The sequence below is a fragment of the Zonotrichia albicollis genome, chromosome 10 (genome assembly GCF_047830755.1).
Source record: "Zonotrichia albicollis isolate bZonAlb1 chromosome 10, bZonAlb1.hap1, whole genome shotgun sequence".
In the NCBI taxonomy this organism is placed as follows: Eukaryota; Metazoa; Chordata; class Aves; order Passeriformes; family Passerellidae; genus Zonotrichia; species Zonotrichia albicollis.
In genome coordinates this window covers 3,638,580-3,665,352 of record NC_133828.1, presented here as the reverse complement: position 1 = coordinate 3,665,352, position 26,773 = coordinate 3,638,580, and the positions used below count along the sequence as shown (strand labels likewise).

The window sequence follows — 26,773 nt, the reverse complement described above, 5'->3', positions numbered from 1 at the left end:
GGAGGGGAAGAAAAAAAAATCCAAATAAAAAAACAACAACCCACCACACACAAGTTGGAAGGGCTTAGAATAAATTATTGCATGTCATTCTGTGGGAAAATCTTCCCGTACGGATGCTGTGTTGTTCGCAATGCGAGTGCCAGATCCACTCAGCTCTGCTTTGCACTTCTGTCACCCTTATCACTCATGAGACAATCCTCCTCTACTGTAAGTGCTACCCCCAGCGGCATGTATTCATGTCTAGGGCTCGCATGCTCCTGCTGAAGTCAGGCACCCAAGAGGCACGGGATGAATTGACAGTATAGGCAGATGCTTTCAGCAAAGGAACCAGGATGTTAAAAGAGCTTTAGCGCGGTTATTGTTTTGCCAGGCAAATCCATGTACTTGTCATCAAGGTGTTCAGGAGTATTTCAGCCTCGTCGTACAAGCTGAATACAAGAGCTGTAATCAAGAGTTACATCATTTGGTGAGACAAGACCTTGAGGAATACAGCAAAGGGAAATGTGCATAATTAGAGCAGTTCAGTTACAAGGGAAAGGGGCTTTGATAGTGCTAGAAATGCAGCTGAAACATGCAGCCTCCATTGCCCTGTCATCAGGCATTAGATGGTAGATGTCAATGGGCCAGGGGGATCTCAGGATCCAATGGAGGAGCGTGGGGGTCCCTCTTTCAACCTTTCCAGCCCTCAGGAAAACATCTAAGGTGACCATCTGCTGAGCCACAAGGTCTCCATTTGTGGACAAACACCAAACCAGAGATTTAAAAAGGAGGCACTAACTGAAAAGAGAAAAAAATTAAAAAGCAGTTTGTTTTGATAGCTTTTCTCAGAAAAGAATGCTGAGAAATAGGAGCATGACCAATTCCTCTGCCACCTCAAAATTCCTGTAAGGGAAGAGGCTGACATGAAGAGGGGCCAGACGTGGTGACAGGGAACACGTCGTAGGTCGTCAAATGCCTTGGGGCCAAAGCACTTCCCATGGTGATTTCCACACTAAGAAAGTTGCCAAAATCCTTCCTAGAAATTTCACTTGGGGGAATAAAAAAAAAATAAAAACCAACTTTAGTGACACCCGTTCTAAGTATGCAACATCCAGCCTGCTTTATTTAGATTTTTCACAAAATATTTATCACTGCCATAGTGATATCTATCCTAAAAAAAGAGACGATGTTTCAAAGCAATTTGACCTTCTCTAGACCCTATCCAGAGACATCTCTATTCTTGCACGTGTATTATTGGCAAATGTTTTGAATTTTTGAGTTTGTAGAGGAAAATGTTCAACATCTCAGGGATTCTTGAGCCATGGGAGACTGCTTTCCACCCACCACTGAGTAGGTTACCAGACAATACTGAATGTTTAAGTATCAAATATGCTGTAACTATCCCTGGACGTGCAGTGAATTAATTATGTTGCTTTTTCATTGTTCTTTTTATTATAAGGCAAAGCTTGCTGGTGAGGCAGTGTGTCAGTGGGGCATTTCCAAGGAACACCACTCAGAGAGCACTGGAGGAAGGATTTCAGCACTGATGCTCTTCCAAGACATCAGCACCAGCTGGCATCACTGGCGTTCATCTTTTGGGTGAGACTCTGTCTGGAATCCTCTCTCTCTCTCAAAGGAAACACTGCAGGTGAGTTCTTCTGAGATGAACTGATTTCATGATGATATAAAACTCAAGGTTAGACCTTTTTTTCCTTGAGGCTGCTGGCTGAGCCCTGCTGGGTGCTGTGGAACGCCAGCAGTGCTATGAATATCAGGAATGCTAATAATGGGGTCCCATTTCTAACTTGGGAACAAAGGTTTCATTGCGTGCACATAACTTCCACGGGCAGGCATTCCTCTTGTCTTGCTGGATGTGGGGTGTGGCTCTGCGTGAATAACCCCAGTCCTTTAAAAGAGTACTGGAAGACAGTCAAAGAATTGTTTCTTTGCCAATAACTGTAGTGTGGGGAGGCGCCAGGCTCAGGTTTTAATCCTGCAAATGATTCCAATGCAGGGAAGGAGGTAAATATAGAGTGCAATCTGAGATCTTGGTCTTCGTTGGGTTTGGAGGTCTGTTGACTGGGGGTTTTATTGCTGTGCTCTTGAGGGTTTTTTTAAATTTCGTTTTTTAGTAGTTTAATTAATTTACCTTAATTTCCTCTGGACAATTCATAGTGTTTCTTGTTACTAATTGACTCCAGGGTGTTTAATATGTTTAAGCCAATAGCAGTGGTCAGAGGAACGGTATCTAAAGACCGCATGGAGAGCATCTGCATATTTGATCTTGTTTGCCCCAGATTCCTGGCTCTCGCTGTCTTAGGGATACCCAAGAGGGTCACAGTTGTCATAAGCATGTCTTAAGTGGGTGCTTCAGAATTGCCCTGGGATGGTGTTGAGCCAATGCAGCAGCTTCCTCACGTGAAGTATGCGCAGCGGAAGAGGGAGCAAGGGAGGAGGAATGCGTGGCATTCCCCTCCGTCTCTCTGGCACAATTGTCCTGGTGGTCCTGTTTCAGCTGGTGGAATCCAGAACAGCCCCGTGGCTGTGCTAGGGCTTGTGAAGCTCCTTTTTCTGACCCTTATATGGCACAGGTTCACAGCACGACTGGCAGGGTGGGTTTGCAGCTCCGCCTCCTCTCTGCTCAGCCACAACGAGCCCAAACGTGACGTGTTTAGGAATCTGGCCCTATATTTCCAAACTCCATGCAAATATGGTAATAATAGCTAAACTGACATTTGCTTTCACTTCTGTATAGTATGTCTTTAATATGATTACTACCCTTAACATTTAAAGGAACTTTGACAGTTATGTAATCCCTTCAACATTTAAGTACAACAGGAATTTATTATTAAGTGCAGTGGCTGGAAATGGAGCACTTTTTTCATTCACACTATAAACAGTTATGTTGGATTAGTAATCCTGCTTGTCAGAGTTGTTCACTGTTTGATATTAATCAGTAGGTTTATGAAAGGTGCAATAGAAGGCAGAAATGAGCAGTGGAGAAGTAGTAAACCTTGGTTCCATAAAATCAGACTCTATGTATTGCTCAGGTTCACAACACTTCTTGCAGTGACCTCAGACTGAGGAGAAAAGAAGGGCTGCATTATGGTAGTGGTGGCTCTAATATATGTTTTGGTAAACATATATTTAGTTTCTTGCTATAAAAACGCAATAGCTGGTAGTGATAAAAGCCCGGTCTTTTGAGAACATTTTTAGGTTGTTTTGTAAAGAGCGTGTTTTTCAGATTGTTGTGTAGATGGAACATGATACAACCTAGCAAAACACTTAATGATCAAATATTACATGACAAAATGAATATTGTCTCCTTTTGGTGCTTATCCACTATTAAAATCATGTGCAAATCACTTCACCTGAATATTTCTACCTAATTTGTGGGCTGTTATCTTTGAGCTGCATAATTAATTTCTGTATCTTGCAAACACTGTTGCACTGCAGGTTTGTTGTTGGTTTTTTTTTTTCTTTTCTTTTTGAACACTTCTGAGTCTCTAGTACATATTCATGCAGCACGTACAGAGGAGCCAGGTCCTGTGGTTGGAAATGTCATCCTGTGAGATCTTTAGATGATCAAAGTGACAATGACACCATTGTAATGCAACATGTCTCCAAACAGTGCATAATAAATTACCATGATTGGTTAATGAACATGCATGATTAATGAAACAAAATATAGACATATAATAAAGGGTTTTTTGTAAATGTCAGTCATCTTCCTTGTTCAAATGCTTCTGGATATGTCCCTTATGCACCTTGCAGAACAGTTGACACATATATGTTTGTAGATATACTGTAGTGAAATCAAGATACAGTATATAACCTTCCACTTAGAAGCGAAATTTAACTTGAATAGCATATTTGACAGATTTCAATGCCTAGGTTTGTTTCAAGTTAATTTTTCCCCCTTATTTCTGAAATCTTGCTTATTACAGCTTTGTTTTGGCATTGATAAAAAAGAAATCTTCATTGAATAACATTGGACTTTGTTAAACTATGTATATCTTTCGCTGATCACTTTTAAAGCATTAGTTTTTTAAATTCTTGGGGCTAAATTTAGCATTTACTTATGGTAGGATCAAAAGTGTCAGAAATCTGCATCACTGCCTCATTATCAATCACTGGGATATTTTGGGAGAAGCAGTTTGATTTGCATTGTCGGACCTCCTACCTAGCATCACAGAAGGCTGTGCATCAATAAAATTAACTTTTGTCACTCAAACTAAATTGGGCTGAGGCGCCCCTGCCAGAACAGCTCATGTGCGTGCAAGGAGCGCGGCTGATCCCGGAAACGCTCGAACCTTGTTTGGGAAGGCAGAATAAAATAATTAATCCCCTTCTGGGTGCTGTCCCAGAGCTTTCTTTATGTCTCAAAAGAAATCCAGTCGGAAGGTGATAGATCCCCCTCACACAGAGCCAGGAAAATGAAAGGTCTGGATCCAACCAGCCCAGCGATGGGCTGGACCAGACCCTGCCTGCTCCGTCGTGGTGTGCCCAGCTGTGCCTCACCTGTGGAAGCCTTGGAGCTGTGATTTACAGTGCAGCCGCCCTTTGCTCAGCTCCCCGTTGCTCTGGAGGAAGTTGCTGCAGCTCTTTGCAGTGCAGAACATACCTCTCATCTCCTGCCAGCTCTGCAGAGCAGAGCCGTTCCCGACGGCAGGATCACCACCCTCGTCGCCTCCTCCACCGCTCGCCAAGCGGGATGCGCTGCTCTTCCAACATCTGGAGGTCTGCTCTGCAGCGTGGGGTGCCTGGGGTTCACACGCTCCCCTTCTCCATGGATCCAGTTCCAGCCATGCTGGGAGCCCTTCCCAGTGAAGCCCAGCATGGCTGGCTGTCCTTGCTGCCAGCGGGCCACGGCAGCAAGGCAATAAAAAGACAAAAAGTCACAGCCTTCCTACAACATCTATTATTTTGTACTGGAGGTTGTGTGAGCAAGAGTGGAGGGAGGTGAATGTGTCCTGCCTGGCTGCATCCTGCCTTGCAGCCAACCCACGCAAGAGACAGAGTTGACTTTTCTTGGGCCTTTTTGGCAGAAGAAACAGTTCTGTTAAGTCTTACCCATTCTGAAACACTTTGTGTGGTTTCAAGATAAAAGTGAGTGTATGTTCCTAGGCATCAGCTTCTAAATAGCAGATCATCATTCAGTAACTGCTTTTTTCACCTCTCCTCTCCAAAATTTCTTTCAGGTGCCCAGCACTGTGCTGTAATTATGCATGCTATCAGCTGCTAAAGATATGTTCATAATGCATCCAGTCTTCCTTCCTCCTGTGAATTCATCCGTAGCCCACTGATAGGTCCTCATCCATGTTTACTGATAGATTTTGTTATTCTTTTGTGATTCATGATGAAGAATGGTGGTTTTCTGTGTTTCTGGGGTTTTGGTTGATTTGTTTGGGATTTAAGTTGCTCTGTAGCTGCAGTTTGCCCCAGGAACTGAAGAAACCACTGAGCTTTTTATCCCCTCAGGAAAAAGGTAACAATTTTTGGAGAGACTGCAAAAAGGCAGGATTAGGGGATTTCAGAAAATGTAAACCTTTTCCTTTTTGTGTTGTACAGTCCTTTCCCAAGATGTCATTCCTAAGGAAAATATGCTACTGTAGTGTAGATGGATGAAAAGTTTAAATCTGAGTTTGAACAAAGTCAGTACATGTGCACTCTTCATCATTTAAATAATTGTTTCAGTATCATCTGTGAAACAAATATTTAGACTTTGATCTACTTTTAAAGCCAGTTATTTCTTGAAAATTTTCCTAAGCACTTTCCCCATTTCCTGAACCAAGGAAATGATTTTTCAAAGCCTAAGTCAGCTTGTTTTATCTCAGAGGAAATAATGTTATTTTAGTGTACCTGGTAGGGCCAACTGAAATATTAAGAAGCCTAAAATGCTTGCTTTTTGGGCAAAGATTTCTAAAAGGGTAAATCCAAACAGGACAAAATAATTCCTTTTAAACCCTTAAGCAAATGAAATGTACAGATTTGCACTGTCTTTTCAATAATATTCTTCAAATTCTAATTAACAAGTAAACCAGGCCACATGCAAATTCAAATGAAATTTTATTAAATTTTATCAAATTAATGGTATGGGACATGAAAGGAAATAATCTTAAAAATATCAGCAGAACACTTACTAGTAATAATGTTAATTGACTTCTCTTTGCTCTATACTACTGTGGGGGCTTGGACAAATCAGTCAGAAATATAGAGATGGACTTGTATGAATTGCACTCTGAGCTGGGTGAGAAATAGCTTCAAGAGGTTGAACTATTTCATGGCAAGATATGAGACAAAATATTAAGAATGGCAACATTTGGTAAACCAACTTTCACCTTTTCAATGCTAATAACAATCAAGCTTCATTTTGACATTAACAAATAACTTGTATCTTTCCAAACTTTTTAAAATCTAAAATTGCTTGTTAAATTAATTGCAGGAAGAAAAATGGGATGCTCCATTAAAAAAAAAAAAAAAAAAAACAGACTGCTCACCTCTGTGGTCCTGGTGTAGGTCATTTTGACTAATCATGGGATGAGCTCTGTTGGTGTTTGGAACCAAGTTCCAAAGATGAATTAGTGGCATCACTTGGAAACAGATTTTACAACTGAAAGTAAATAAACTGCAAAAAATCTAATCCTGAAGACAAAATTAATTAGTATGAGAGCAATTTATCAAAGCATCCATAAAAATAGGAAAGCTACCACTGGTTTGAAGCAAACAGTCCCTTCCTTTCCTTTCAGTGTTTAGCCTTTAAAATAGTAGGTAATTTCTAATACTTGCACGCTCTGTTTTTTCTTTAAATTTATTCATTTGTAACTGACTCTGAGCAGTCTTTCTGTCTAAAAGGCATTTGTAACACCACCTAATTTCTTTCTACTTTTTTTCTAGGTTAAGAGTATCCATAGGTATCTATCCAGGACATATTTATTCGATGGTTAGAAAGTAAACCAAACTGTTGTCTAGTGTAGACTTTATTTTGGGAGCAAACATAAACACGAAGAAACTATAATCCTGGTGTAATGTAGGAATCTAATTAAGACTAATGAGGCAACATTAAATTTAATGTATGATGCATTTTATATGCCTTACCATTAGAGCTGCAGCAAGCTGTTTGTCAGAGCGTCGAACTTTGGTGAATAAGCCCCTCAAGGCATTGTTAAACAATTGGGGTTCAGGCCTTCTCCTGCCCATTAGGTTGTGGTGGGCTTGGAAAAATGTAGATATAAATGGAAATTTGGGTAGGGGGAGAGAAGAAAAGGGGGGAGGCCTCAAGAAGTTCTGCCCATCTTTGAATGGCTCAGCAAGCTGATAAATGGGAAGATAAATGGATGGCTGCGTGTGACACCCTCGAGGAGGTACCAGGCTGGGACAGAAGGGAGGAGGGCCAAGTGTAATGTGTGAACTGCTGTTTGAGAGACACCTATAGCAATGGGAGTGGGAAACGAGCTGGGATTTAAGTGACACAGCTTATCAAGAAGAATTGGCATGGTGATCATTGCTTAACAGCTAATTAACAGTATGGTTAATTATTTTATCTTTTTTTTTTAATTCTTATTAAATTCAAGAAGTTCAGTAAGTCCTTACATGTATTTAACTGTACAGAAAAATAGAAGTATAGCTCCAGGTATAGATTTTGCTCTCCAGAATCCTTCCTCCCAATAGAAATTGAAGGCTCCTCCTACAATACAAACAAAACTTTTAACAACGATTTATCACATAATCCTTCATAAACTTTAAGTCCCCATTACTGGAGAGATTTAAGACTTGTAGATGTGACACTTGGGGACATGGGTTAGTGTTGGGCTTGGCAGTGATGGGCTAACAGTTCAACTTGATGATTCAGAGGGCTTTCCCAACATAAATGATTTTGTATTTTCCTTAACATGCAGGGAAGTATACAAGATACAATGAAGGTAAAGATGAGTTTCAATGAAGAATGGTGCTGAAGAACGGGGAGATTTTTGGAGGAGCATGTAATGAGTTGACTTCATGGGTTTGCAGTATAAACCGATGCTATGGTGATGGGTTGGAAGTGCAGGCAGAGCTGCAGTTGGACAAGTTCATGGGCTCTGGTGTTAATTGGTGATTGCCAGCTGCTGTGAGACTGGGCCAGCCATGGGAAGAAGGTGAGGTAAGGAGGATTTAATTGGCGTGGGGAGAGGGGATGGGGAGGGCTGGTGTCAAAGTGCACTTCAACCCTGCCGCTCCAAAAGCTGTGTTTCAGCCTACTACATCCTGGAAATTCATTCCAGTTTATATTATTGCATGTGTTAGTGATGGCTTGAGTGTTTGAGACTTTGAAGTATTTAATCTACACATGAAATTGGAATTTTTTTTTCTTTCTTTCTTTTTTTTTTCTTCCTGTGGAATATAGCCATGGAAACCTGTAGTCTGTGCTGGAAAATAAGTGACTGGGAATGTGACTAACTTGCTGCAAGACGTTATTGTAAGTGCAAGCACCAAGTTATACTTTTGACAACAAACAAATGTCATGTGCTGGGTTGGAATTAGAGATTCAGCAGTCAGGCTGGTCTGAGGAAAACGAAGGAATGTCAGGATGACTGGCAGTGGTGCTACAGGAAAATTGCAAAGCTACCTATTGCACAGGTTTGAGCTGGGGGAATGAGTTATTCCTTGCAGAAACATCAGAGAGCACCATGAAAGCTCAGCTGGGGGCAGAAAAGAAAACAATGCTGCCAAAGGGGCTTCAGGGGGGTGGGAAGGAGCGACGTGTTCACAAGTGTTTGGGGATTGACCTCACTCAGCTGCTATGGAAGTGTGGGTGGGGGGCACGGCTTCAAGGCCAGCAGATGTAGGCTGATGCTGAGAGTTTTTACAGTCCCCTGGTGTGTGGGGGACATGCTGGGACCACCCCATTGTACCTGACCCAGCTGCCTGAGAGATGGAGAGGAAAAGCACAGGCAAGGGGGGTGGTTTTCCCACCACAACCTGCTCTGCTCTTTCCCTTCCCAAAGAGAATGCCTGCATGTCCCATCCTGTACAAACCTGAGTGAGGTTTATGCTGTTGTGTCTGCTCCCTGTTCAGTGTTGAACTGAAGGTAGATGGAGAATGAATTCAAACAGGGAGATGTGAAGGTTTATGGAAGCAGACAGCTCCTGTGACCCCTCCATTCCTCTTCCCCTTGTGCTCGTCTATCCATAGGAAAAAAAAGCCAGCAAACTGCAGAAAGTGCAAATTTATAGTTAGGAGAGTGAGTAATTAATACTAATTCTAATTTCATCAATACCAATTCCTGAACTTTTTTTGTGACTGAGCTAGAAATATGCACACTTTTCAATGGTATAGATCATATTTTTTCCCTTTAGGATTTTATCTTTTCCTTGACCATGTCACACTCTGCTCAGCTTTTGCCAGCTGGGTGCTCTCTTCCTGTGTTTGGATCCTGTGGATCAGAGTTTTGGGATGCACTCCCAGCTTGGCCTCACTGCTCTGGCCTCCAGGGCAGCCTGTGCCCCACTGAGGTTTGTAACACAAAAGTTTAAACAAATATTGCAACCAAATCGGGCTAAGACATTTGCAAGGCTCCTTAAATCCCACCACTTGGTGTTTAAGCCAATTCTAGGGAAAATGTGATAGATAAACCTACCTGCCTCTCCTAGTTGTGTATGAGTGTTGTTTGGATTTAGGTCAAATTCCTTGCATGAGATAAACATCCTTTTTATCTCGGCATCCTGTTGCAAATGGCTTTTCCTTTAGGAATGGATTCTCACCCTCCTCTGCAGCCAACTTCCTTCTGCTTTCCCACTGAAACTACCGTGGCATTACCATAGCTTGGGATTTCTGTCTGGGATGTTAGGACAAACAAGGATGCCATAAACTTTGGGAAGTGTTTGGTCTGCTAGAAAAGCATCAGATGAGCTCCAAATAGGATTCATAAATTGTGCAGGGATCTGGTGGTTGTCAGAAGCCCTTAGTTCTATTTACTGCCAACGTGGCCACAATGCAGTGGGAACTGCTAACTTTCCTGGTGCAGCGTTTTTCCTGCTGGGGTGTGGGATGTGTTCTCAAAATCCATCTGGCCATTACTTGTTTCCCCGTCACAACAAGCAGTCAAGGTGGTTTTTACATAACCAGCCTTCTGATGGAAGAAAAGAGGTGATTCTTGCCCAAAACTGTTCCAGGGCTCCCTCCATCCCTGCCTGTTTGGCTGAGCTCAGCTCCTGCAGGCACTGAGCTGGCTCAGGGAAAGGTTGGTCTGTGTCTGCTCCCTTGAACCTCTTCCCTCTGTAGGGAGCCTCTTTCAAACGCTAAATCACCAGCGATGATCTGTGAGAGACTGATCCTCCTCACCTCTTCAATAGGTAAATTGCCCTTTTAGAAGAGTGATCCATGCTCCTGTCCTCATTTTTCATATCTCACTTAAAAAAAAAAAAAAAAAAAAAACAGAAAAGAAAAAATAATCTTCCAGGGACTTTGACTTAAGCAAAAGGCACTTTAGAGTCTTTTTCTAATGTCATTCTAAAGTTAAAAAACAATTTGACTTCAAGGGAGATACAGCCCAATTTTTTAAAAACTTAATAGGATTAGTCATGGGAACTATTTTTAGCAAAAGTTCAACTTTATCCATGTATTTTAATGTGGGAAAAGTGTGTCCTTTTCCCTCTGCTAATGTTTGATGTATTCCAGCCCTCCTGCGAGTGTGTTTGAGTATCTTAGGGGCTCTGGAGTGGAGGAGAACTTCCTCTCGGATTCTCTCTGTTTTCTTTCGTGAAAATGACATTCCTAAGCTGTTTCACTTTCTGACAGGAAATGGAGCCTTGCCAAAAATGATTAAAGTCCAAGAAAGCATAACAGTTCCAAAGCTGCAGCAGTTCTTTAGGAGTCCCGAGTTTGACATTGTGTCAAACAAATGTGAAATATTGTTTAATAAATTTGAATAATACAGGGAAAGGGAAAAATGGTTCTTGGCTTATAATGCTGGTGCTCTTTATTAAGTCTGTAAAGGCCTGCCTAGCTCTAATAAATTGAAATATATACATAAATATACTTGTGCATGGATAACAGTTTAATATTGTAATATATAATGAACGGCCCACAGGCACCCCCCACATGCAGACATTGATTTATTCATGCTATGGCCATATATATATTGATATGTGTGTGTAGACTCCCTCACAAGTTTGTATATATTTATACACGGAATTACCATTCACAGGCAACTCCTGTGCCTGCTTCATATAAGAAATATCATAAGCATTATTTATAAGGTGTGACCTGACATTATGACTTTATAAAACTACTAATCTAATGCTAGATAAAATACAATTGTTAACGGTTTCTCCATGGTTTTTAATTCTGTGTTTGTTTAAAAGAATTATTTTGAGGCCTCTGCAAATGCCAAATTACCTTATCATGTAATTCCAGCGTTACTGGAAGGGCTGTGCTGAGGTTCAGGAAAACAGTGGGAATTCTATGGCACCCAAGAGCCTGGCTCTGCCACCTCTCCCCATTTAACAACTCTCTCTGCCAGGAGGGCTTCCAGCCACTGAGAGTTTGACAGTTTTCAATATTAGGGTATTAACGCAACAGTTCTATCAAAATGAGCCAGACTTCTAAGAAATTCCTGTGCCGTCAAACCCAAGTGTGAAAAAGTCCTGCCAGGCTCCAGTAGTCCTAAGGTTACTTCTGAGAATCCACAAACACCCTTCAGCATTTGTAACTTGGCTCCCAATTTTATTTTGGATTTTGGTTGCACTGCATTCACAAAAACCACATTTTTAAGTTGCTTTCTGGCCACAAGATCAGGAATTTAGTTTTTTCTTTTCCTTCATGATTTTAATATTAAAGTTGGATTACATCATCACCAGATTTCAGGAGCTCTGAATTTTAAAATTAGTCTAATGACTTAAGGCTCAGTAAAATTGAAACAGTTGGCAACTTTTCTAGAAAACATGAGAAGTTGCTTTGTTGGTTCTTGCAAGAAAACTTCACTTGTTTCCCCTGTGTCAGATACATTACTTCTCCACCAAAATATATCAAATATTCAGGAACGTATAAAATAATAAAAATGTTCTCCTGACACGGTCTCGAAGGCAAAGCATTCTTTAAGTGAGGTGCATTTCAAAGCAAAGCTGTGGGAAAGGTTTCTATTTTTCATCCTTTGTACGGAATTGCGGTGCTATTTGATTAAAAGGAGCCCTCTCTAATAGTTTTTCTAATGGCATTTGAGATTTCAGGTCGGTGAAGTTGAGCCGGCACCGTCGGTGCCGCCATTCACCGAGGACAGCGATTCGCGGCCGCTCTTCAGACGAGCTAAATTGATCAGACAAGTCAGTCAATGTCATTGAGCACTATTTGTCACTTCATAAGCAGCTACAATCTGCTGCTCTATAAATGCAGAAGGACCGTCGAATAAATCACATCAACCAGTGGGAGTAGATAGTATCCCTTCATCCATAATTGGAGCGGTCCTCTCCTGTCACATTCGCTCATTTCCCGCGATTCCGGCGCGGATTGACACTGACAAAGAAAGAGCAGCCGCTGTCAGAGGAGCTGGAGTCTGTCTGCTGCTCTGCTCTCCCCACTAATAGATATCTATCATAATATTGTATTAACATCACAAAAAATCAGACTTAGAGCTGCGCTATCTGGGTGTATCGATGACATATGCAGGGGTTTCTCCTGGGTTGCGGGGAAGGCTGATTGATGCAGAAGGAAAGCTCCTGATTAAAACCACTTACCAAATCCATCAGCCACAGGAATATTTACTGCTGCTGTGTGCTGCTGGTTTCACAGAAAAAAATATGATTAAAAAAAAAATAAAATAATGAGAATGTGGTTTGTTGTAAATCGACCTTCTAGAAATGTGTTAATTATTATTTGCTGGTGAAGGGTTACGTTGTGGAATTATTCCTATGAAGTGGTTTCATGGTTAAATAGTTACCAAAATAATTAGGAAATGGAACACCTTGAAAAAATATTATTGTCTGTTTAGCAAAAAAAAAGAACCCAAACTTCTCTCCGGTTCCTGCTTGGTTTGGCAAATATGTATTTTCTAAGTGAACAGATGAAATCAGAACAGAGTATTTATTACAAAGGTGTTCCAGGCTAGGAACTTTTTTTGCTGGAGAAATGCTGGGTGGTTTTTACCAGGAATATGTTGGATTAATCAGCTCTCTCAGTCCTGGAGAGAAATCACAGTGGAATACCCAAACTGCTGTGTAGTCACATGTAAATCTCTCTGACAACCTGGAGGCACGGATCATTTGTTCAGCGTTTGGTTCCAACAACAAGCTCGTGGAGGAAAATACCTTGTTTGCTTATAAAAAGATTGTAGCTGAATACATAATTGCTGAGAACAGAGCACTGGGATACCAGATCTCCAGGATGAGGATCTGGATTCTTTATTTTGGGGGAGAAAAGTCCTTAAGTCAGTTTCCCTGTGTATAAACAAAGCTTCACATTGCGTGTCTTGTGGGAAAGTAGTGAAATTCTTTCTTTTTAAAGGTGCTTGGTGTAAATGTCATGTTCCTGGCTGGAGTCTTTGCTGGGCCCAAAGGCAAAGCCTAATATCAAATGTTTGCTACAATTTTCAGTCTGGGACGTCTCTTGACCCGTGTGCACAGATGATGAACAATTTCTCCTTTCTGGGTTGGCTTCTTTGCCTCTTGGTGCAGAAGTTGTCCTGAAAGCACGCCAGGAACCTAAGTCATAGGTAAGCAGTAGAAATTGTTTTATTTATGAAAGATGCAGCTCTGTTAATATGCACATAAATTCCACTAGAAGTACAGTTCAAAAGAAAACACAAAGCAGTAGATCACAAAAGTATTCATCATTAAATACAAGACTTTGACTTGTTTTTAGATGGAAATAATAGAAATGTTACGCTTAAAACCAAAATGTGAGACAAATCCATGTGCATTGGAGAACTGAGCAGCATCCAGAGGAGGCAGCTTACACAGGAGTGAATTCATTGTCAACATCTGATACTGAAAAGGTCAATAGTTAATTAAATAATCCATCACCTTAGGATAGAGAGCCGTCCTCACTTCTGACAATCAATGGCAGAAATATTAAAAGGTCAGAAAATGAGTTACTATATATTGTGTTTTCTTACTGTGTGTTATAAAGATGTGGCCTGTGTTGAATGGTGCGGGCATGAAGACAGGTGGGAAGAAATATTAGCTGTTGCCCAAATATTTTCTTAGATGCTCTTTTACCAGGCTTCTTTATGTGTGGGCTTCTGAATCGATGGACCTCAAAGATGTAGTAAACTTTTACAATGACAATTTAAGACTGTATCATAGAATTTATAACATGCTTTCTTTAATTATAAGTGTCTTTTCAGGAGCATTTTTCTCCTGCACTGCTTGAGGTTATGCTGGGTTAAACTCAGTGAGCGTGCTGATATTCAGGTTTTGTTTAGATATAGGGTAGATATGGGGTTACTTTGGGAGCTCAAGAGGCAGTTATGGTGCTTATTTCCTAGATCTGATGGGTATAGCAGGGTAAACAGAGTCCACTCAATGACTGCTGATTGTGTTGTTTTGCAAGGACGTGGTGTATACCTGGTTCCAGGGTTATCCACATAAATAATTGCATTACTTATTATAGGGTAATGTTTTTGAACAATAAGTGTTTATAAATAGTTTAAATTAATTACAATAATGGTGTTGCCATAAATATTTTTTGCTTTTTCTGGTCGTCTTTTGCAAAAATCTTTTCCTCCCTGGTTGTGGGGCGACTCCTGCATTGTGTTTGTCAGATGATGAGTGTGGGTGACTTGGTGCATTTTTCCATTCCTTTCTTAGAACAAGCTGAAGTGTTCTTGTTTTCTGAATGAAAACTGGGTTTTCCATATGAAGGAAAACAACTGACTGATGTTTCTGTGCCCAGCACAGCTGGAAGGGACTCCTTTGAGTGACACCCTTCTCACCCTCTCCAACTGCCCTTCCATGTTGGGACCCTCCAAAATAAAGGAAAGGCTACAAATACACTAGGACAGAAATGTGCTTCTCTGTTCTCCCACAGTGCAGGAACAATATGTATTTATTAATCTTCTCTTTGTTTCTAAATATTCTTACTTTTACTTTCCTGGTACGTAGCTTTTGCCCTGAGCGTAAAAGTCATAGCGCTGAATTCCGGCAAGCGTTATATGATTATTTTATCTCTCACTATAAAGAGTTTTGAAAGACTTTGTATGAGAGGCAATATAAAAATAAATTGAATTGAACTATGGCTTCACCTCCCCACTTTTTTAGTGCAGAAACCTTTAGAGCAAAAACTGCAATATAAGGACAAAGGAGGAGATTAAGGCTGTGTCATGAAAGAGGTGACACTGGGTGACAGGTCCGACCCTGCCTGAGCAGTCTGGTGGGTTTGCAGTCGGCTGTGTATTAATTAGATTTTAAGCATGTTCACAACTGGGGAAAAGCCTGTTTGTATTTTTAGTGGGAAGGTTATTTTAAGCCATGAGAAAGGTATTAGGTATTATCTACTGTGGTGCATTTATATAAACAAAGGTCTACCTGATGGCTGTGCAAACATCTGTTCTGTTCTTACCCAACATTGCACGGTTCATTAACACTTACCCTGTTGGCCTCTGAAAGGCCAGTTCTGGAAGCACATAATCTTACTTACAGATCCACAGTTGCAATAATCTGACTTTTAAAAGAAAATATTCTTAGCTTGGGGGTAATGAGGGGTTTCTTTGCTGTTTTTTGTTTGTTTGTTTAGTGTGTGTGAGTCCCACAGTAAAAATATGATTTTATGTTTTACAATGCCAGCTCAATAAATTACATTAATAAATTACTCCTGGTTCATGAGAAGTGCTGTATTTTGACAATATCAGCCAACCTTACCATTTGTTTAAGCAGGAAAAGTGGGGAGCCAAAATAAAGCTGTTACAGAAGAAATCTCAAGAATGTTTATGAAACTTTGCTCTAGCTACATTTATTAGGAGTAGAAGAGTAGTCTTAATTTGTCATGCAGAATTCCAGGGGAGTGAGTAATTTCTAGAGCTTCTCTAAATGCCAGGACTTAATATTTTTCAGCAGCAATTTGTTTGTAAACAGGGACTAAATTGTATAGGTTGCAATGTGACAAAAAGGTGTCTAGGATTTGTCATCTTCTCCTAACAGCTGTTGGGTTTATTTTATAGCATCTCATGGGGTTTTTTGGATAAATGCTGTGCTGATGGTAAGCAAAAGCACCCTGAGGATCTCCAGTGGTGGGCACGCACAAAGTTTAACTGTAATAAGCTGTTTGTCAGGGATTTGCTCTCCAATGGATCTGCTCCCCAGGGTCGCAGCAATTCCCACCAGGGTGTCCATGTGTCACCTTCAGAGAAACCCACACTGAACAGGAGGCAAACTCCAGGCAAGATGGCAATCTCCCTTCTGGCAGGGAGAATTTTATGATGTGAAGAAGGGAATCGGAGCTTCCTAAGGAGGATTTTTAAGGGAATGGAGCTCATGAATTTTACTTGCCAGTTTCCCTGGTGCTGCAGGAACCCCGGATATTTTTTTCTTGTCTCCCCCAGCTCTTTTTCTTATCTTGTGACATACTATAGTTGTAGGTTTTGGTCTTTTATTTGGTAATCTGAGGCAACATCTTTGTTTGTGATGTACATGCAGTGCTGGGTTCATGGTTGGACTCAATGACCTTAGAGGTTTTTCCCAACTTTAATGATCCTAGTGAGCAGTGGAGATGCAGTTGGTGCTGAGCACCTCAAATCAACCCCATTTGTTTTTTGGGGCTAGCCTTGGACTGGATGTGTCCCATGGCCTGGCTCCCTTGCACTGATGGAATGCTTTGGGTTGCCCTTGGTGTGCACCAGCATTTTAGTGCCATTCTAAGGATACCCAGCAAGTGGTTTCCAGATACTTCTTTGCAATGAGATGGGCAGCAGGGACTGGAAGATGTCTTTCAGAAGTTCTTGACTGAAGAGAAAATTCCTGCACAGGCACACACCTGAACGTTAGACATTAGAACATTTGTGGCCTTTCCTTACATATCACAATGAGCTGTGTTCTCAAAACTCTTCAATATTAGATGTGTCTAGTTTGTTTAAAATAATTCCCATGCCTTCACTCAGTCTTTGTGTAGGAGGTGAATTTCTCCATAGGTGCCATCAGTGCATCCCTAGGCTGAACGTGAGCACAGCAGAAACCTCAGTAAATTCATGGAAACCACATTTCAGGCACATTATTACCTCGGGAGGGAGATGAGCCTGCCTTGCACTAAACATGTGCTTTCTTGGATTCTTTCAGAGGTTTTTCATATGTGAGTAATGTGGCAGTGACTGAAGCAGCAGCACATCAGTTCTCATGGTCCCCTGCTCCCCAGATCGATTACACCCTGTCACAGCAGCGCAGCACAAGTCATCGTCTGAGGGGAAAACCCACTCCTTTCTCACTGCATTCCCGGCCCCTTCAGAACCTCTGCCAGCACATGCTAGCCCTGATAACATTTTAAGATACTGCTCTGCTGAAATGAAAGCCTTGCTTGCAAGGCCGCGCTGTCTGAAGTTCCCCCATCCCTCATTTAAATCCAGGGTAATTAGCCCAACTGCAGACCTTGTTGTTATACATGCTGAAGTATAATGGCTGCTATTATAGCAGCTTGCAGCAGCAGAGATATATGATTTTGAACGATATGTCAAGGAAAAATAAACATGTTTCATTTCTTCATTAGATAATGTTTATTTATAGCACAATATACATCTACCTCCACTGTACCATTAAAGTTTTGACTGCCTTTTAACTATAAAATTTGATATTGTTGTGGCAGCTGCACTACTCAAATGATTGCTGTAGTACAGCTGTTATCAAAGAGTAAGATTTATAGCTGCCCTACATGGTGTAAAGATATGTACATATTTACTTTGTGTTTTACTACTTGTGTCCTATATTTTAATGACACAAGGTGAGATGAAATAGTGAAATAATAAACTCTTTTTGCTGCCTCAAAAGCGAATGGCACTATTTGTTTAAAGTTTGGTGTTAAATTATCTATTGTGCTATGACAAATTTTTTTCCCTCTGCTATTTTGGTTTATTTAAATATATTTTACATGTTAGTAGCAATCTTGGAGGGGTTTTTTTTTACACTTTTTTTACTTTTCAGAGAAGTGCTCTGGAACTGGAGTGAGAACAACATGCTTGATGAAACATGTCAAGCTACGTTATATTGTAGGTAAGGATCAATATTTTAACCCTTGGGTAGGTTGTTGGAGCACAGTGAGCAGCAGCTTCCCTCATTGGTGCTTTTCTGGGAAAATCAGATGGATGTGTAAATGGGGCACCAATATCCACTTTATGGGGCTGCTGCCCCACATGACCCTATTGCAGCAGGTCTCTGAGCAATACACCACGTATGGAAAGAGGCTCAGAAATTCTCTTGGTAAAGGAAGGGGTGAGAAACTCTGTCCAGCCCAATGGCCATGTCCGGACCATCAGCACAAATCACTTACAGCCAGTGCTGAGCTCTACTGCCCAAACCCAAGGCTGGTTTCCATGAGATTCCAATTTTCTAACCACAGCATTTGCAGAGTAGGCACCTTTGGCTGCTGTTTTGATTTTTTTAGCGACCAATGTCTTTTTACATATCCTTCTTTTTATTTTTCTACTAGTTGGATCTCAATAAGGACTGCCTAATCAAAAGGGCCCGCAAGAAGAACTGGGTTATTTCATGAAGGCTGAGGTCCTTCAGCAGAAATGTGGCATAAATAGAGTGCAGTGGATAGTCCTGTGTATAAGAGGAAAATTTTAAATTCAATGTTCTCTGAAACTCCAAAACCAGAAAGAAACAAAAGGAGAAATCAAGCTACAGAGGAGAGGTGAGTGATAGACTTTACATTCTTATTTAATTTTATGACCTGCCTTGTGCACCTTTATTTGGTTGATGTTGAGTCCAATCCTGTCTGTGTGAAATTCAATTATGTTGCATTTTTTTGAGTGGGGAAGTGCATTTTTTTGGTTCCCCCTTAAGAAAATCCATAAGGCAGTATTCCTCACTCTAGTCTGTGTTGAGTCAGTCATGCATTTGTGTTTCCTACCAAACTCTTTTATGTACTAAATCTATGACATTTATCTTTTTCTTGCAATTTTTCTTTTTTTTTGAAACAGGAAAACATAAACTACAGCAGATTACTTATCTGCTCTCCTTTGAACTCACTCCTGCCTGTTGCCTTGAACATTTCCTATGCCTGTAGTAGGTACTTTTACCTCTCCATCATGTTTTTAATGTATTTGAGTGAAATTAAGAGAGTGTTTGAGGTAGCTCCAGCTGGAAGAACTGAGCACTGGACAACTGAATGTCCACAGGTTCTTGCTGAAGATGCAGTCAGGACTCTGTCAGGTTCTAATACATGGTATCACCTTTTGATTTGGTAGGGAAAGAAACTCCTCATGTTTTATTGATTTTTAGCTTCTGTACCTTTTTTTTTTTTTGCCACTGCATACACGTTGAAAGCCATGTAAAAATGTAGTGAAAACAGGCTTTCTTATGAGGTTTCCTTCTGGATTTTCTCATGTCATAAATCCAACAACAAACTTCTGTCTTGATATTTTGGTATTTCTATTTTTTTTTTTTTTCTGACAGAGGACAAAAAGTCTATGACAAATTAAAACAGAAAAAAAAAAAAAAAAGAAGAAAAATGAGAACTTCATGTCTTGTAAAAGATTTGGCTCTAGGTTTGAGAAAAGCTCCATGCTTCCTATTATTTTACTCAGCCATCCTTACCATGAGATTACTTTGCCTTAGGGTGATGGCTTGCAGGATTTACTCAAGCGTTACTTCTTATCAAAACTTTGACCAGCAGCTTGGTGATCACTGGGGTCCCCAAGCACAGGCTTTACAGGGAACTCACAGGCTCAGTTAAAATCCAGATTACTGTTAATTAGGCAACCAAGCTACCAGTAAAGCAGATATGGCAAGTGAGCTGACATCAGATAAAGCAGAAGTGATAATTAATAACCCAACAATTTGGATGGGTCATTGGCCCAGCTCTGCTCAATCAATGGCTGCTGTCTCTGTGCATTTTGGCTGAAGCTGTACCTAGAAATAAGGGCATTTTTGTGAAAACCACTCTGACCAGGCCAGACAGATGTTCCCCACCACATCTATCCGACCAATTCCAAGTTTTTGAGGAGGTAGGCCCAACTCCATAGGTATGGAGACCAGTATTTTGGATTAATTCACCTTAAATGAGCTTAGTATTAGTTTTCAGTCCTTTCACTGCTTTTTTCTCTAAAATCCTGCCAGATATTACTGAAGATCAGATTTTGCAATTACAGAGTAACCACATCCTAATCCTGGGTTTTCCTGCTAATCAGAAACAATTTTTCTCTTGTCGGTTGTGTTCGCTTAATTCATTTTGTCTTAACTCTTTCACTACACTTAACAGAAGATAGATGCCTAAAATTTTCACCTCTGCTCACATGGGGAGCTCTTACACTGACCAGACACCAACAGTAACTTCAATATTATGTTACAAAAATATTCTTTGAGCATCTTAAGCACATGCTTCTTTGAGGTTCAGGAAACAGGAATGAAAACCAGTAGCTCTGCTATAAAGACCTCTGCATCATCTGTTGAGTCCATTTTCCTTATTTAAAGTAGACAGGGAAAAAAAAAAAAGAGAGAACCATAAAGAAGATAGAAAATAAGTAGCTGAAAAACCCACTGAAATAACACACCCACTATAATAATGAAGTCATAAACACAAGGAAAATTTGTGTTAAGGCTACAAAAATACTTTACCTCAGTTCCCTTGGGGCTTGTCTTTACAAGACACATGGCCCTTTTCACTTTATGAGAAGAATCCAAGAAGCTCAGCTGTATTTCCAAGGCTGGGCAATACTTAAAGAAAATACTGTAAGACTGCTATGTCTGGTCTGACCCAGAACCCTGCTTGAAAAAGCTTTACAAATATGCTAGAGCAGAGGTTTGCCTTGGAGTATATCTGCATTAGCTGATTAATTATAGATCTAATCCCTTAATGAGGGTCCCAGAACATTCTTTTAAAACTCAAATGTTGAGTGTCTCAACTGGGTGACTCTTTCTTTGAAGCTGAACAAAAAAAAAAACTCATAGAGCAATAATTTTTTTATCCTTTCTCAGGCACTGTGTCACTGTTTTGTGCTTCATAAATACGTTCTATAAATACGTTCATAAATTCAGAGAAAGTTTTGGGTTGGAAAGGTCCTTAAAGATAATCTAAGCTAAAATCACCCTTTTTCTCCCTGCCATCTCTTTGCTTCTGCATATTTTCCAAGGGATACAAGTCTACCTCTTGCTCCCACACACTGATGAGGTGATGCAGAAGAATTTGCAGAACTAGCACTGACTCTGGCTTGCATCCACTGAATCTGTGGTGATACAGTCTTAGGTAGCTCTGTCTTTGCAATATTTATGCCATTTATGCCAAGGTTGTCTCCTAGGTCTTAGAAGTCCTTCCCAGTGTGACACAAAATTAGCATTTCCTGTGAGCAGAGTCAATAAAATTATTTATGTGAATAAACCCTGCTGATTAAGAAAAACAATTGAATATTTTAGTGATCATGGCCATATTTTGACCAGAAGCATTTCGACACTCCTGCAAAGCGCCAGATTTTCAGCAGGGTGTGTAACTCAGTGCCTTTGATTTTAAATCTTGTGGCCAGGTTTTCATTGTGCTGAACACCCAACGAGCTCTGAGCTCTGTGCTGGGGAGGGAAGGGAGGCCCTGGGCGAATCCTGCTCTGCCTTGGGCAGCCTGGGCTGGGCTGATTCCTCCCCAGGCCCCAGCCACATGCAGTTCTGTCCTTCAGCCATGGCTGCACGTGTGGGTGGCACAAAGAGGAGTTTGGAATATTTTTTAGGGAAATTCCTTCTTTCTTTATGTGTCGCGTTAGACAGAGTTGCAGCATTATCTGATAAAGCAAATCTCAGCATCTCTTTGAAGAGAATGCTTCTGTGAGAGGGTTTTTGCAGATACATAAAGCTGGACTTGTGTTGGAAACCACAAAGAGGGGGCTGGACACAGCTTAGAGGTGACACAGAAGTGATTTCACAAGGGCTCCATCTCCCCCTCCGTGTGACAGCCAGGATGTGTTGCACCAACAACATCCCTGTCCTCCTTCCCACGAAAAGGTTTCACCTCTTCCTGACCTCATGGCAGGAAAGAACCTTTCTGACTGATATTCACTAGGGCAATGGTTCTCCTTAGAGGTTCAGAATGAAAATTGTTTTGCCTCTTTAATCACCTTTTAACAATGCAGCAAAGCCATTCCTAAGGAGAACTGAAATTATTTTCTTATGATCGTATTAAAGAGGAGAAAAGTGTTCATATTGTCTTTGGACACTCTTGCTTTAGTGACAGTATTGGATATATATTATTATGAAAAGACATTTATAATCTCTTAAATTCACCCTTTCTCTATCTGATCTGGCATTTGCTGCCTCTATGCTGGTGACCATATGTGTGAGCTGTAGATCAGTGTGCATGTGTTGCCTGGAAGGAGGAAGAGGGCTGACCAACTAAATCCATCAGAAACAAATATGATACAGCACCAAACTGCTGCAATGCTTTTCTCAGTGCCCAGAAACTCTCCTTTCCATCAGGGCCTCTCAGTTCTGCTGCACTTTCCGGAGCTCTGTTTCTGTTTTAAAAAAATTATTTTGTTTTATACATATATATAGTATATATATTACATTTATATTCTAAAATTTTAAGCTTTAAGTTTTTGCTACATGATATTATATATTTTTAATTCAATTATATATTTATAATTTTAGTGTTATAAATTAATTTTGGAAAGTTATTTTTATGGCTTTAGGTTAAATGTAGTGTTTTCTTGGGGGTTGGAATTTGTTAGTATAGAAAATCTAAAATTTTTAGCATCTGCGACTCTAACACGTTTCCACCCTGAAAGAGGGGTGGATGTAACAAAAATATTTTTTTAAAGTCTGGTTTGGGAAATATTTTGGTGGTTGGGTTCAATTTTTTGTAAAGTTTCTCTTTGTTCTATTTTTGGGGTTTTTTGCGTTTGTTTAGCTTTCTGTTTGTGGGGTTTGTTTCTAGGTTCTGTTTTGTCATGATTTTCTTCCATAGGTGAAACAGGACAGGAATTCTCTCTCAGACAAGGGAAATGTCCTTTCCAAGCACATAAGGAAGTCTGTTTTGCAGCAGCAGGTAGGATGATCCGTGGCTTGACACTGCAGAGGGTTATCCAGTATCACACAGGTCAAGGGGCCGTGTGTCCAACTTGTAAAATTTCTCATCTGCTCCTTTTGCACTGCAGAGAGAGGGAGTTGGTGTTCATTGCCCCTTCTGCTCTGTAGGATTCCTGCTAGAGATTTAAAATATGCAACTTCTCTATTTCTACAGAAAATCCAGTGCAAATCCTATCTCAGAGATGTCTTCTGCAAAAAATAATGATTAAAAAAATGTTATAACTTAAAACCCCTTCCTAACCATAGCAATGGCAGCATTTTCTTTACTGTTTCACTTTGATATTTCTGTCTGAAGTGGACACTCAAGCTAATGCATAAAAACCCCAAGAAATCACATTTGTGTCAGTTTTCTGACTTGCTGTTCAGAGGTCTGCAGCTTTTCCATAGCACCTGGAGATAATTTGAGATGTTGGTCCTTTCCAGTAGGTGCAGGAAGTGTGTGTCAGTTGTCAGCATCTGTTGCTCTGTTATGTACAAATGCCTTATTGCTGGGCATATAAAATTCCCAGCAGTTTTTTTTTTTTTTTTTTTTTTAGGTGAGACACAGGTGTAATTGTGAAATCATTTAGACTGGAAAAGACCTTTAAAACCCTTAAATCCAGTAATCAACCCAGCACCACTGCCATGTTATCCACTAAACCATTTCCCCTGTTGCAATATCCACATTATTTTTGAAAACTCCAAGGATGATGATTCCATCCCTTCCCTGGGAAGCCTGTTCCAATACTTTTCAACCATTCCCATGAAAAACATTTTCCTAATACCCAACCTAAACCTTAGCTGGTGCAATTTGAGGCTGTTTTGTCCTGTCCCTTGCTACCTTGGAGAGGAAACTGAGCCCACCTTCACCAAAACCTTCTTTCATAGGATTGTAGACAGTTATAAATGTTCCCTGACCTTCCTTTTCTGCAGCTCCCTCAGCCACTCCTCATCAGACTTGTGTTCCAGATCCAAACCCTACTGTCTTAAATTAACATGGAAAAAAAAGAGAATTATATACTTTTCCACAATGGCTATCATTTATTAAAAAGCACACAATTTTCTAAATATTTCACATGATTTCTCGTTTCAAATCTACTGTTAATCATCAGTGGGGTGGAATTCAAAATAATCTGTTTCCTGTTTTTGCTGGGATGATTTATTGTCCCTGGTCATGTGAGTTGCAGGGAATATGCAAACTGGAATTTGAAGCAAGGATGGTATAAAACGTTTCAGGATACACCTTGACAGAGGCATTAATTCACTGCAGGTTCACTCCACATGGAATCTCTGTACTTTTATGACATGTACAGTTGGTTGTAATGCCATACTGGGTATCATGTATAACATCAAAGAGCTAAGTAAGTATAAAGGTATGTTGTATTTCTTCAGTTCATGTCAACAAAATCCTTTTCAACCTTGGATACCTCTTGCTTAAAATCTTTAGCTCGTCTTGCTCTTTTATTTGCAGCACTTCTGTCCAAAAATAATATTTGCAACAGGAAAATGGAATAACTATGATATCTTCTTTTTTTTGTTGTTTTTCTTACAGTCTTAAATTATTTAACTCTTAGGTGCCCTTGGAAGGCAGACAAAAGTCTACCAAATAAAGTTAAGTTCTTGGAGCTCATCAGCCTGCTTTCCACGCTGTCATGAAATTGTTTTCTTAAATTGGGCTGCTTCCCAAACAAAATTTTCCTCTACTGAGATAACGTCCCACAGCAGATTTTCTGAAGCCTTCAGAGATTATTGCTGGGCCAGGATTGCAGGCTTTGCTGAGTGAACCAGCAGAGGGTTTTTTTTGTGAACCAAGCAAGGCAGAGAAAAGCCAGGTGTGACCTGGGAGCTGTGGAGATGCTTTCACACAGAACGTGAACCCAGGGTGACAGATCATCCTGAGGAGGAGGGATTGCTCTCAGTGGCATCCTCTGAGCAGTAACATGGGTAGAATAATATAATCATAGAGTGGTTTGGGTTGGAAAGGAGCTTAAAACTCATCTTGTTCCAAGCCCTGCGTGGGCAGGGACACCTTCCACCAGACCAGGCTGCTCCAAGCCCTGTCCAGCCTGGCCTTGGTGGTATCTGAATGAATCCTTTAGGAACAGTCTAAGTAAAGGAGTCTGGATGGGAAAGCCCTACTGAAGCTGAGGTGAGGGGTACATTCATGGGAAAGGTGTGGACAGGCCTGGATGAAACCCCTGTATTCTCTGCTTCCTTTGGAGGTGACCCTGAAATTCCCCAGGCAGGAATGATCGGGCTGCCCTCCCCAAAAGAAGACAAAGGGGATGACTGTCCAACCTTTGCCCGTGCTGATGAGTAGTTACCATTAGCTGGCAAAATGTGTCAGGAGCTGGAAGAGATTTTGTTTGACCAAAGATTTTAAAATAGTGGTTGGAATTGAAACCAGCTGCTGCAGATACCGGCCTTTGCAGTAATGTAATTACAGCAGTCTTTACACTTTCTATATTGCTGCTTTTAGCAAAGGCAAATGACATTCAGAAATTTATTTTTGTACAGTGTATCTGAAAAGTGCCCATCTCTGAGGTGGACAGATGCCAGTGGGGACATCACGTATCGTGTAACATATTTCAGCTCGAGGCTCAGAAATGTCACAGGATCCACAGAATCCTTGAAGAACAGAGAGGACCTGAGCTTCTGATGTGTCACTCAAAGGAGAGGTTGTACATGACACATAGGTTGCTTTATACCACTCTGTAACTTGGTGTGCTTATGCAAAGAAGTGCATGTGGGATCGATGGCATATGGTATATTAAGAAAGAATAACACCAGATTTTTAAAAAATGTATTCACCCATTAAATGGTGTAAATTAAAGTAAGCTGTCAAAATGACAGCACAATAATGCCATCTTTGCAATAGCACATACTGCAGCACAGTTAAATCATATCACTTTTGGGGAAGAATTACAGATGAGATCCAAGAAAAAATTGCTTTTGAAATGCAATTCTTTGTTAGTTAAGAATCATCATTGCTAGCCAGGATCCCCTATAAACACATAAAGCACAGAGTCGCTGTAATAAATCATGATAATTTATATCACAGCTAATTCTGGGGAAGTAGCATCAGGGGTTATACTTCAGATACACTTCATATTACTCAAACTGTAATTATTTTCATTAAAATATAAAATTGCTTACAGCCAAGTTGCTTGAAACACACAGCATTGCACATTTAACCATGTACACAACAGGGCCACAAGAGTTCAAAATAAGTAAAGTCAAGTGTTAAATAACAGCACTTATACTTTTTAATTGCATATCTTTGCAGACACAATCAATGCACTTTTAATATTCCTTTTAGTGAAACGTTGGACTGACTTTTTCAATCATCGTCACGTTGATTAAAAGTCAATGTCAAAATAAACTTGAGAAAATACTGTTAGGTGCTTGTAAGCACAGCCTCTCTAATGGTTTGTGCATGTCAAGAGGGCAAATTTTATTCCAGGAGGAGAAAGGGAAATGCTTCGTTTGTGTGAAGGCGAGCAGTGGAAGGCTGAAGAGTTTGAACGTTTTCAAGTGTAATAATTTATAACACCACTCGCTCTCTAGTGCCTTTCTCTAACAATCTCAATGGGTCCTACAAACAGTAATTAATTACAGCCTCCAACAC

General features: G+C 40.5%; 1 long non-coding RNA gene across 15 annotated transcripts in view; it reads left to right on the top strand.

Moving 5' to 3' along the window:
- The window catches only part of LOC113459808 (uncharacterized), a 63,870-nt gene that overhangs the window by 21,593 nt on the left and 15,504 nt on the right, over nt 1-26,773 (top strand). For 6 of the 15 annotated variants that reach the window (XR_012581881.1, XR_012581878.1, XR_012581884.1 and 3 more), the window contains 8 exons: nt 1,439-1,627; nt 7,878-8,119; nt 8,363-8,434; nt 13,546-13,664; nt 18,076-18,144; nt 18,581-18,787; nt 23,045-23,125; nt 24,416-24,518. This is a non-coding gene — a long non-coding RNA (uncharacterized LOC113459808). Of the gene's footprint in view, nt 1-1,438; nt 1,628-7,877; nt 8,120-8,362; nt 8,435-13,456; nt 13,665-18,075; nt 18,145-18,580; nt 18,788-19,076; nt 19,166-23,044; nt 23,126-24,415; nt 24,519-25,662; nt 26,326-26,773 lie in introns of those variants that run through there. The other 9 variants (XR_012581883.1, XR_012581879.1, XR_012581888.1 and 6 more) reach the window with 8 other exon arrangements.